This window comes from Sinocyclocheilus grahami, unplaced genomic scaffold, assembly GCF_001515645.1.
Source record: "Sinocyclocheilus grahami isolate Dianchi unplaced genomic scaffold, SAMN03320097.WGS_v1.1 scaffold967.1, whole genome shotgun sequence".
NCBI classification, from domain to species: domain Eukaryota; kingdom Metazoa; phylum Chordata; class Actinopteri; order Cypriniformes; family Cyprinidae; genus Sinocyclocheilus; species Sinocyclocheilus grahami.
The window spans coordinates 635,882-648,749 of NW_015506146.1; the positions used below are offsets into that span (position 1 = coordinate 635,882).

The window sequence follows — 12,868 nt, forward strand, 5'->3', positions numbered from 1 at the left end:
TATGTCTGTAAAGCTCCCGCTTCACATGCCCATGAGTGTTAGTAAGGCATATGAAGTCACACTGTACCGCATGACAGTATTTACACAGAGATGCTGAGTTTAGAGTCTCCACATATGAATGTACACTCCTGTGATGTGGACAATGTGTCATTCATTACCGTAACACTGCGGTGTCAGTCAGTTCTCTTTACTGGAATATATGCAGAATGTGGAACTTAGATCAAATGGATTTCATGCAAGCACAATATGGATACGATTGACATCCATCCTCCCTGCTTCTCGCCACAGGAAAACCAAGGTTCGTAGCGCATAGAGATTACTGGTGCCATTCCAATTTAAAATGGGATTAATTTGCTTAATTTCGAAATGTCATCATTCACACTAATATTCAAAGTCCATGCATTTAAAACATTGAGGCTAATGTTGATTGGTTGATTGATTAATTGACTGACTCATATATAGACAGCACTCAGAAAAAGAAGAAATTTGAGAGTTAAGAAATCTAATTGTACAAAAATTAAAAGTAATTCCTAATAATACAGCTGAAAAATTTATTTTTGTAATACTGTTAATACTATAGAAACATTCTTAACCTCAGACAACTCATAGTAAATAAATAAATAAATAAGTAAATGTGATATGACCAGTTTTGCCCATTTTGATAATTATAACAACTCTTCAAAACCTCAAAAAAAAAAAAAAAAAAAAACCTGCAACAACTAAATTGGCTACAAAAGTTTGTGCCAGCTCCAACTTTTTATTTCTTTTTGCTGTTTTTCAGTCTAGACCGTCACAGGACACTTATTTCAACCATAACTGTCAGGTAGTGGGAATATTTTATACATATTCTAGTAGAAATCGCTTAGGGCACTTTTAATACAATTTTATTTATATAAAACAGCAAAAAAAAAAATCGGAATATGAGTGAGAGGTGCGATAGAGTGGATTCAGTGTAGTGCTTACATGTGCACATTTCCAAATACTTCATTCACAGAGATTAGGTTAAATATCAGCTAGATCATTGCACACACACACACACACACACACACACACACACGCAAACACACACGCACACACACAGCCTCAATCACACACCTGCAATCTCACTCACGTGTATAGAGATGTGTGCACATGCACATGGCCTGTGGTGGATCTTCGGCTGCTTTCAGCTTCGTGCTCCAAATAAATAACCCAGTTTTATTGACACAAATAGAACTACCAGGAGTGAAACCGGGGAAGAGAACGAGTGTGAGAAAAAAAAATAGAGATAGGGTAGATAGGGTACAATTTCCTAGGTAAAATCTGCAATGCATTTCCTCTAATGAAGTGTACGATGTAAACGTGTCTACAATAAAGAGCGTCTGTTCAGACTGATGAGCATAGAACAAACAGATAAGTGTGTGTTAAGCAGAAATCTGTAACGGGAACAACCCGCAGGTGAGCAATGAGTCTACATGGGTGTGTGGATAAAGTGGTTTCAGGTTGTCAGATTTAGTTGCGTATTAATGCATATTTTCACACATACTGCATGAATGACATCAGGTTGTTGTTGCATAATATACACAGAGAGTGTTTACCTGCAACCTGTTGCATAATATACATATGAGAGTATGTTTACCTGAAACCTCAGTGTAGGGTTAAGGCTCATAAGTGCTGGTCACTTGACATGTGATGAAAGTTTTCTCATCACTTTCTCTCATCTATTTGATTCTGAGTGCAGTGGATGAAAACCACACTACCCAGAGGCACTGAACAGAAAGACCAGAGTTTAACAAGTCCCAACCCTGATGCCCAATCCCTAAAATCACTCAATCCATTGGACAAATAAGGGCAGTAAGATTAGCAGCCATTGTGTCAATCATAGTGGTTACACCTCCCATGTAAATAACTGCCACACAGGAAAATAATCTGACATCACTTCCCGTTCTAAGACATAACATGGGACTCCCCATCATTCAAAATTAGGCACGGTTCATTCAGCCTTGAAACTGTGGCATTCATAATTTGAGGCACTAGCTTTGAGGGAAAGACCTTGAAAGATTAAGCTCTATTATTTCAGACTCTGGAGGATCCTTGACGCATCACAACATTTTAATGACACATTGAGATTTTTTATTTTAAGTCTAATATTACTAAGTGTGTAAAGCACTTCCTTACCTAGATGGTCCCTCCAGAAAATATCCTGCCTGAAACATACAGATGGCCCCTCTCGTTGTCCTGACATTTCCGGTGTCACTCTCACAAGGTGCATAATAGTGGCTGTATTCTGTGCTTCTCTAGATGATAAATTAGGCTGAATTGAGAATGGAAACAGCGGCATCTTCTGGAAGAAAAATTGTTTTCCTAAATGCTTAAATGCATTTATATATAAAGGCATTTAGATTATTCTCCCAGCATGAAATACAAGGCATTATTAAAAGCACTGTAATACATAACACAACATACAATGCAGTATAGTAGGTCTACAGGGTTCACTATTCACAAAATAATTGAGTTAATTTTAAATTTTTTTAATTTTTAAATTGCAATTCCTTTGATACAACAACTAACTTGCGGCCATGCAGCCTTACATGTAAATTAACGGCAAATAAAATATCTCAGTATCTTAAACTCTTAAAAATAACATTGCCATGTTCACTTATTTTAAGCAAGTGTTCAAAGGAAGAGAAAGCAGGATGAGTTCAGCAAATTGGCCAGCAGATATTACACTGAAATGAATATCATGAAGTGGCATTAATTTTATGACATTTTGTTATTATTTTTGTGTTTTTATTTAAATAGGACATGACATGCCTTTTTTATTATTATTTTAATATGTTCCTTGAGGTTCAAAAAAAAAAATCCTCGTCCAAACCAGTGAACGCTTTGTGCCCCACATGAAAACTGGCCAGTAATGCTGCACAAACAGTTACATTCTTGTTTCTCAGAATGTAACTGTGAGAGGCCCCATAGAATGTGATAGTTCTGTCGATTGCGAAATCATATTGATACTATGTGATGGCAACAAGTCCTGCAGCTCTCATTTGCTCATTCTGCAACTAAATCACAACAGTGAACATGGGTCAGTTTAGCTCTCATCGTAAGTAAGCAGAAAACGATTTTGGGTGTTGGATGGTAGTGAGAATAAGAAGAAAGGGAGAAAGTGGGACACATTTTTTTCTCTTGTTGGAAAGCTGGTAAAACTAATGGAGCATTGATGCTGGCCAGTCTCTATTCTGCACTGCACCGAGTCTGACTGAAACACTGATGTCCACCAAACTCCAGTTTGTCCCACAGAGCACTCTCTATCACCTCTAAAAAGGCAGTAGGAGAATAATGGGACAGAGATGAAAATTGAGGGTGAGCTTACAGCCATACCTCAAACACATTCAGTGTGGACTCTCAGTGCAGACAAGACATTTAGGCTAACATGAGTTTGACTATTTAAAATATATGCAATAATTAGAAATATGTTGTTTAAAAAATAGGTGTACATTAAGTGAAGGATGCCACGCTGCATTACACTGCTGAGAATGCTTGACATTTCATGTATATATTATTATTTCTCTTTTAATAGACATCTATTCCTGAGCTTACTCAAATGTTCCTGTCATGGTACAGGGCAGCAACTGCCATGAATGACTTGTACCCCAAGGTCCTGTATCTGCCTAAAGTCATCTTGACTTTCAGGGCTCTCTATCCTGGTTCATCACAGTCCCAAAGCTCCATTTCTCAGGCTACCCCAGTCCCAGAGGTTCCTGACTTGGTCTGCCTGTGTCCTCTAGGTTCAGAAGTACCGCAGGATGTTTCTGTTACAGCTGCCCTTGACATTCTTGTCATGGCACAATGTTGCCTCTGTCATGGACAGCTTGGTCCCCAACGTCTTGTCCTCTTGCTTTTGCTCAGGCTGCCCAGTGATAGATGTTCATGGCATGAACCTAAACCAAAGCCAGGACCAGGACCTCAGAGCAAGTGCCTGAAGAAAATCTAGTTTGAGATCTCCCTGTCTTCAGATGCCCTGGACATTAATAAATATGTAAATAATATGCATGCATTGAACTGACCTTATTCGTAATAAAATGTAAACATGTTTTACTGTCCAGCCCTTCAAATCCATGCAACCCACCAAGAAGCAGGTCAGATGAAGAAGCAGGTAATGAAGACAACATAAAGGCAAGGCAAGGCAAGTTCATACACAATGGTAATTCAAAGTGCTTTACATAAAAAGGAATTAAAATAATCATAAAAATAATCACAAAAATAAAAGCAGAGAATATTTTTTTTAATGATTTTAAAAAATGATTTAAAATTAATTAAAAGTTAATAATAAAAAAATGAGGATACATAAAACATACAGTTCAATCATTCGGACGCAGCACAGTGCTCAGATGTGTTTTGGGTCTAGATTTAAATGTGGCTACTGTTTTAGCACATCTGATCTCTTCTGGAAGCTGGTTCCAATGTATGCATTTAAATACAGTCTTTAGCTGTGTCACAAAGTGAAGTGCACGGACTACGAAGAAGGGCATGTTTGAAGTTCGATTGCGTCACAGCGTCATGACGTAAGCTGTCCCAATTCAGGATGCACCCTCCGAAGACTGCATTCCAAGGACGATTGTGTCACTGCAGCGTGAAGAAGGCTGGCGTATTTCAAAAGCACTTCAAATGCACCCTCCATTTCCAAGTGTACATCTGATGAACACTTCGCACCCTACCATATCCCAGAATCACTTGCGCGCAGAAACAAGTGTTAAAAGTCAGGTTAAAAAAAACAAAGCCCACAAACAATAAGACAACCACTATATAAGGCAATAGTCTTTCCCTCTGTTGTGTTTTTGTAGTGCTGTCATGTCTACATATGTTTTAACCAAACGTTAGCACTTCGGTATTTTGTATGCATGTCCTTTGTATGCTATTTTCTAATGTTAAGATTGCAAACCTGTCTTTATATTTTTCGTAAGTGTATCCATTTTCTCTTGTTTTAGGACTATTCTGGAGAAAATTAGCCTGCTGGGGAAAGACTTAAAAAATACAAAGTAAGCAAGTTAATAGACAGATTTTTGCTGAAATTCATTGTGCTGTTGTTGTTAACAGGCATGGTTTATTTGCTCTGCCTTAGGATTGGAAGTGTCTTGGGACAGGTGAGGGAGTGAGTGGAAGCTGGTGGAGCTGCTCAGGGAGGATAGCAAACTCCTTTCCTCAAAACTAGAGAGACAGAGGAGAGAAGAGCACAGGAGAGCAGGGGGGGATTGTTTTCTCTTCTTGAGAGAATGCTTAACAAATACATTATTTATTAGCCAAGAGAAAACAGTGGGAAAACATTACAATTGTTCAATATCTTTCTTTTTAAATGTCACTGTCAATGAAACAACCTAATTTCTGTAGTTTATTTTTGTGATGTAAGTTCAAAATGAAATGAATAAGTTGTATACATTATTTATTTTTGTAGTGTCATCTATTTGTAAATGAGCCTGAGTACTTTCTGTACATTTTGTATTTTTGTTTTGCATATTCACATGTGTAAATAAAAGAGAAGTAATTATGTACATTGTTAATTTTTTTAATGCAGCTTTTTCACAATTTTTTCACAAAACATTATTCTATACATTTATATTTTTTGTCCTGTAGATAATTTTTTTTACACATTTAAACAAATTGTTCTATACATTACTGAAAGTACTTTTTATAACTATTTACAACATACTATTTACAACATAGCTTAGTTTTAACATCACGAAAAAAACCCCATCCGTTTTAAGCCCAGCCCTGCCTCCATGTGTTATGGGGTCTTCGGGAGGTGAATCTCTTGGCGAATGAACCAGCACCTCCTCAGCGACTCGGAGGACAATGTGGTGACAGTGAAACGAGGCATGTCAAACACTCTGTATGATGTACCACTGGCAGACAGAAAAGAAACACCAGGGTCTGGATTGTGGCACCCCATCCGTGTTGCCGTTCACTTCTCAGAAGATCCAGTAGCACTGTCAGGGCCTCCCTGCTCAGCCGAAAACCATTAAAAACCTGTCCAGCACTGGCACATTCAGCTTTTTCCTGCAGTACAGGGGTCTGGTCTGATTTAGGGAAAGAAGGAAAAGAGAAACTGTTTAGAGCTATGACAAAGTAATTACTAGAAGAAATATTGAGCTACTTTAGTAACTACCAATACCATATTGGGGAAAAGCTACTAGTCATATTTATAACCTTAGCTAAAGGGATAGTTCACCCAAAAATGAAAATTCTAAACCTGGAACAACTTGAGGGTGAGTAAATGACTACAGAATTTTCCTTTTTGGGTGAAATATCCTTTAAGTAAAAGTATTATCTTGCATACTCTAATATACTTAAAGGTGCAATAGGTGATTGTCTTCAGAAATTTTTTTTGTTATGCTGGTTGAAAGTCTCTTCACTTCCTGATAGCAGTCATTAAGTTAGGTGGACTAAATGTATTTGTCTGTATTTATATATTCTGTGGAAGGCTTAGGATCAAGAAATGTTCATCCAATCAAAACGCTCGGTCCGTTTTAATATGCTTTCCTACCTGCCTGTCAATGTATGTATCTGCATACCTCTGCGCACCGGGTTCGTGCAGAAAGGATACGTCATCAGCGCGTTCACGCACGCTGTGCAGACAGAGCTAGAATGGCAGACAAACATCAACAACCCGATCTTCCTTCCTGGTATTGTAGTACTTTTAAAGTTTTCTCACCGGTGAATGGCACATGATGTAGCCCAGCGGTTAATCCAGTCCTCGCACCAGCTCGTTAGAAGTGAGCTACGTGCATGAACTGTGTTCCGATCGATATGATCCCTACACAGTGTTCATTGCTCTCTACTCCCTGAGCGGGTGAAATCCGTTGAAGTTTACTTCACTTCGGAACATGGGCTGGAATTGGGAACCGCTGATGTAGCCTATTGTAGTAATGTTGTTTCTGGTATTCTGGTCTGTGAGCGTATATGCGTTCAGGGGGCATGGATTTGGACGGTGATTGCAGGGAGGGTGGGACTTTCACTTTCAGTGCTATCAGGCTAAAGTTAGCATTTTCCAAGATCTCCTACTGCACCTTTAAGGTATTGAGAGTTAAAGTAAAGGTATACAGTATTGTTCTGAAAAAATAATTTGTTAGGATGGTTTTGCATTCATATTATTGCATTATACTGCATGTTGCATTTTACTTCTGAATATGTTCAAGGTTATTAAATTTAAAGTTGCCTACTAAATATACTGTTGGGTAGTTTAATCTACAACAATGCATCATGTTGTAAAAGACCATATTTTTAGTGTTGCTGTCTGTGAGAAAAAAAGAAAACTTAGTACGTCATATTTGTTAGAGAATACTTAACGAATGTACTTCCTTACAGTCCACCTCTGATTATTTAGAAAATTAATGTATCAACATTTTGTCAGAATATTAACACATTTTTGCTAACTATAGCAAAGGCTGCATCTGAAGGACTCGGACCGGTCAAACAGAGCACTGTTCAGCTGTGACAGCTGCCGCTGAATATTGAGCTGTACAATGCTCTATTTTTTTATTCACACTTTTATTTTTGCTAACCTGTCTACATATGATCACCATGGTCAAGACAATAAACTATATAAAATCGCACCTTTGTAAGATATCAGTCAGCATTTGAACTGAGCCGTATTCGCCGTATTTGCAGCAGCGATGAAGATTTTCAACAGCAATCACAAATTTTATCACAGAGATTCAGAAAACGATCATATCGAGAAGAGTGGATTCAGTCTGCAGCGAGTCGTTTTAAAGATGTGTCACAACAAGAGAGTCTCGTTAAAAAACATAAAAATTTGACCGTCGTATTAACTGTTACATCCAATATTCGCCTGTGTCGAAGGACATTGATTATGTTTTATTGAAACATTGGCATATTGTAGAGAGTGATCCCAATCTCAAGAAATGTTTTGACAAACCACCTCGTTTAGTGCACAAGAAATCACCTAATCTTCGAAATCTTTTGGTTAGAGCCGATTTGAAACCTGCTTCTCATTTTTTTAACAAAATACCACATGGGAATTACAGATGCGGTAACTGTCAACAGTGTAATTTCAGACGTCGACCTTTACACATCCGCACACGGCAAAAAATTAAAAAATTCGAAGCACTATTTCATGTGAGACGGCTAATGTCATTTACCTGTTGCGTTGCCCTTGTGGTTTATGTTACATTGGTAAGACTAGCAGACCTCTAAAAACTCACATCTCTGAACATCAATGTGCAATTGGACATCGCGATCCAAAAAGTCTGGTAGCATAGTACTTTGCAGATTCAAGACACTCAGTTTCCACTCTTCAGTACATAGGTATTGAAGTAGTGAAGTGTCCGTGTCGCGGAGGTGATATCAATAAATTGCTTTTACAGCACGAAGCCTTTTGGATTTATACACTAGACACGTTGTCCCCTAGAGGATTAAATGAGGACTTTGATATTAGTCCATTTCTTTAAACACAAGATATTTATTTCCATATAATAAACGCTTGGTGGTTATTGATTTGTATTTATGCACCTAGGCAGGCATCAATTAATGTTATTAAACAATATATTGATAATTACATTTGTGTATTTTGCATAGCTTTATATGTTTTTGATTTATTATATTTTTTTATTTTTGTTTCTATGTTTTTCTCCTTGGTTGATATGTTATTGTATTGGTATTATTATTATCAGGATATGGTGCGCTCATGTGACCTTTGATCACCTGGAGGGAGGCCTATAAAGATTGGGATATCAGTGTTGTTCATTTGTCTGATGAAGAGCCAGCGTGCTCGAAATGTCACATATGCTGTGCAACAGTTTTTTTTTTTTAAATACATTTTGATACTTTGAGCTTTGGTGTTGCCAACTTTACATCAAAATCTTGCAATAAGACTTATAAATGTGAATGATAGCTAAGGTTGTGTCACGGTCAACAGGAAGGGACCCAAATGCAGAGTGAGTGAAACCAGATTTATTGAAGACACAAGTTCACAGCACAGGGGTGGACAATCTTGGGACAGCGCCAACCAGCAGGGAAAGATAAACGCCCTGAGAGGTAGACCGTCTGGGGTACAGTCTCAGTCATTGGTCAAATCGGGGCGGAAGGATGGGGAGAAAACCAGAGCAGAGAACAGCAGAGCATGCGAGCAGAGTGAAGGGGGTCAAAGCAGGCAGCATCAGAGATTCGGTACTCAGCACCAGGCTTGGTTGGCGGCCCGCCTTGGGGAACCAACAGGCAGGGATTCTTAGGCTGGTAGAGCAGGCACAAACACAAATCACCACTACTCAGCGCAACAGAGAAACAACATTATGTACAAAAGGGGGAAAATAAAAAAAGTAAAACAAAACAAACGTAATGTAAATATCTAGGTTTAGACAAAAAAAAAACAACAACTAAAGTATAAAATCTAAACAGCTCAGGAGTAGAAACAAGATTGATGAACAACTAAATAAGATGTTATAAGTAAATTTAAGCAAGATACTAAAGAACAAAACCAAAATTAGAAGATAGAAAATTCAAGAGCAAAAACTACAACAAGGATACACAATAGTAGGGCAAGACTGGAATATAAAGCAGCAAGTCAGTAACTGTCTCTATGGCACAAGACGAACCAGCAACCACAAGAGGAAAAACAGCACAATATAAAGGGAGGAAAGTACACGAGGGATAGGTGAGCCCAATTACAGAAACGAGGACAAGACAAGGCCTAAACAAGTGGGTGTGACCAAGGGAAACAAGGAGGTGGGACCACAGGAACACATGGCAAGCATAAACAAAGACAAAACAATGTGTGAAAACATAAGACAAACAAAGAAACATTAAACAAAGACAACACAGACAAAGCTGCCAGGGCAGAGCCCTGACAGGTTTTTCTTTTTACCTTATTGGAATCGAAATTAGGAATCAATAAGAATCTAAACCCACAAGCAGAATCGGAATCAGAATCATTAAAATTCAAACGATGCCCAACCTTACCCACACCCCACATTCTTGTTTTACTGTTTCACCTTTCTGTTCACACAGATTGTCAAATTTGGGGAAAGCAACCCAAAATTAATGGTTGAAGAGACAACACATCATGACCATCACGAGTAAAACCGTGAGGAAAATCATGAGTTAAGACTTCCCTGGGTTTCTTTCCCCACCAAGGACAGTGTAGCGTCTGGACCACTCAAACACACAATACATATTTTGTTAGCTAGATTTAACAAATACTCTGTAACACCCCAGGAAGCGGAACAGGCCCCTGGTTCTATAGCAATGCAGACACCCGATACATTTACGACCTCCTGGAATTTAGGTGAAGAAAATCGCTTCCTTGCCCATAAGGAAGCGATTTACAAGGGAAGGACTTTTCTTTGCTAATTAATTAATAGGAAAACCTTTCTTTGAATGAACACACATGATCCTTCAGATCATTGGGTATATTATTGTAATCGTGTATTTTGTCTTTGAAAACCACAAGAGGAAAAACAGCACAATATAAAGGGAGGAAAGTACACGAGGGATAGGTGAGCCCAATTACAGAAACGAGGACAAGACAAGGCCTAAACAAGTGGGTGTGACCAAGGGAAACAAGGAGGTGGGACCACAGGAACACATGGCAAGCATAAACAAAGACAAAACAATGTGTGAAAACATAAGACAAACAAAGAAACATTAAACAAAGACAACACAGACAAAGCTGCCAGGGCAGAGCCCTGACAGGTTTTTCTTTTTACCTTATTGGAATCGAAATTAGGAATCAATAAGAATCTAAACCCACAAGCAGAATCGGAATCAGAATCATTAAAATTCAAACGATGCCCAACCTTACCCACACCCCACATTCTTGTTTTACTGTTTCACCTTTCTGTTCACACAGATTGTCAAATTTGGGGAAAGCAACCCAAAATTAATGGTTGAAGAGACAACACATCATGACCATCACGAGTAAAACCGTGAGGAAAATCATGAGTTAAGACTTCCCTGGGTTTCTTTCCCCACCAAGGACAGTGTAGCGTCTGGACCACTCAAACACACAATACATATTTTGTTAGCTAGATTTAACAAATACTCTGTAACACCCCAGGAAGCGGAACAGGCCCCTGGTTCTATAGCAATGCAGACACCCGATACATTTACGACCTCCTGGAATTTAGGTGAAGAAAATCGCTTCCTTGCCCATAAGGAAGCGATTTACAAGGGAAGGACTTTTCTTTGCTAATTAATTAATAGGAAAACCTTTCTTTGAATGAACACACATGATCCTTCAGATCATTGGGTATATTATTGTAATCGTGTATTTTGTCTTTGAAATTGTATACTGTGATGCAGGTTTATAATCGAAACACACTCCTGTCATCCTTTCACTATTTGTAATCCTACCTTGTCTAGTATCTATGAATTCGCCTTCTTATGATCGAAACAAGCATGTATATTATATATTGGTACATAAGAAGCCATCCATGAACTTTCAGTCTGCTCTGTCACGGCCAAGGAAGCCATCCCTGAACCCTTTGCTTGTCCTGTCACGGCCATTGAGGCCATCTGCACTGCCTGTCGGGGCGGGGCGTGGTGGGGGATGGGCATGTCCCCCGCACTTTTAGAAAAAAGGTGATTCTGCAGAGGACGATTACGTCCTTTTTCAAACACTGTAAGTATATGTTATGTCGCGATGACACGAATCAGCCAATCAAATTTCTACGTTATTATTTGACCTAACGGGGAATCTACACTGTATGCGAGCAATGTCATCATGCGACACGTCAAAAGAACCCGTTAAAAACGAGGCATGTGATGCGTCATGTCGCGCCGGATTGAGTGTGTGTTATATGCTCTCCTACTTGTAAGTCGCTTTGGATAAAAGCGTCTGCTAAATGAGTAAATGTAAATAAGGACAGTATAACTGATTATTGGGTTCTTTTGTCGCATTGCGCCACTCACGTCCAGAGTAGAATTATTCTTTCCCAATAAAGCAAAGTTGTTTTGTGTCGAATACTCATCATAGCTTATCATACTTTATCATATTTTAGTACTTTAATTCATTACAGCTATGTTCTTAACTTTAACTGGTCTGTAGGAAAGGCAGGCTACCACGTCACGTCACTGACAGAGAGGACATTTGCTTGAACTCTCCAGAATGTATACAGGTGAAATTTTTTGAAAGAAGAGAATTGTCTATTGTAAGGCAGTGTTTTTTTTTAAATTGGAACTACTTGCCAATGTTTTAAGGAATTAAACATTAATAGGCTATATATTTTTTTTTCATTTTATGTTCAAATTGTTAAATAAAAATATTTATATAGGTAAAGTCAGTGTGTTACAATAGTTAAAATTGGAACTACTTGCCAATGTTTTAAGGAATTAAACATTAATAGGCTATATATATTTTTTTCATTTTATGTTCAAATTGTTAAATAAAAATATTTATATAGGTAAAGTCAGTGTGTTACAATAGTTTTTAAAGACACTTTTTTGTCCAACTTTTAAGAATGAAAAAAGTTATTTTTTAAGTTTGGTGTAGCTGAAATATTGTGCATGAAATATCTTTATTTCATAAAAATAAAGTATAGATGTCCACAGTGGTCTCAAAGTCCCAAGTCCTGCAGTTATTTTTAAATTAGGGTTAGAGTTAGGGTTTTTGAGTATGATATCACAAAATAGATCCCTCTTTCTTCCTGTAAGCTATCATGGCATGTTCCCAAAATTGCCACTAGGGTGCTCTAAAACATGGCAATTGGTATTCTATATAGAATTTATTATATGAACATGAATGTACTTACTTTGTACATTATGTACATAATTTGTTTGGCTGTTGAGGCTCACATCACCTGACAGCGCCCCACCTCCCACCCCCACTTTTAAAATGGCTGCTACGCCCCTGACCCTAGGGGCGTTAGGTTCCAGGTTTTTC

General features: G+C 38.2%; 1 pseudogene; it reads left to right on the forward strand.

Annotated features, from left to right (window-relative positions):
- Positions 1 to 11,702: 11,702 nt before the first annotated feature.
- Positions 11,703 to 12,868, forward strand: part of LOC107564872 (GTPase IMAP family member 8-like) — a 9,235-nt pseudogene continuing 8,069 nt past the window's right edge.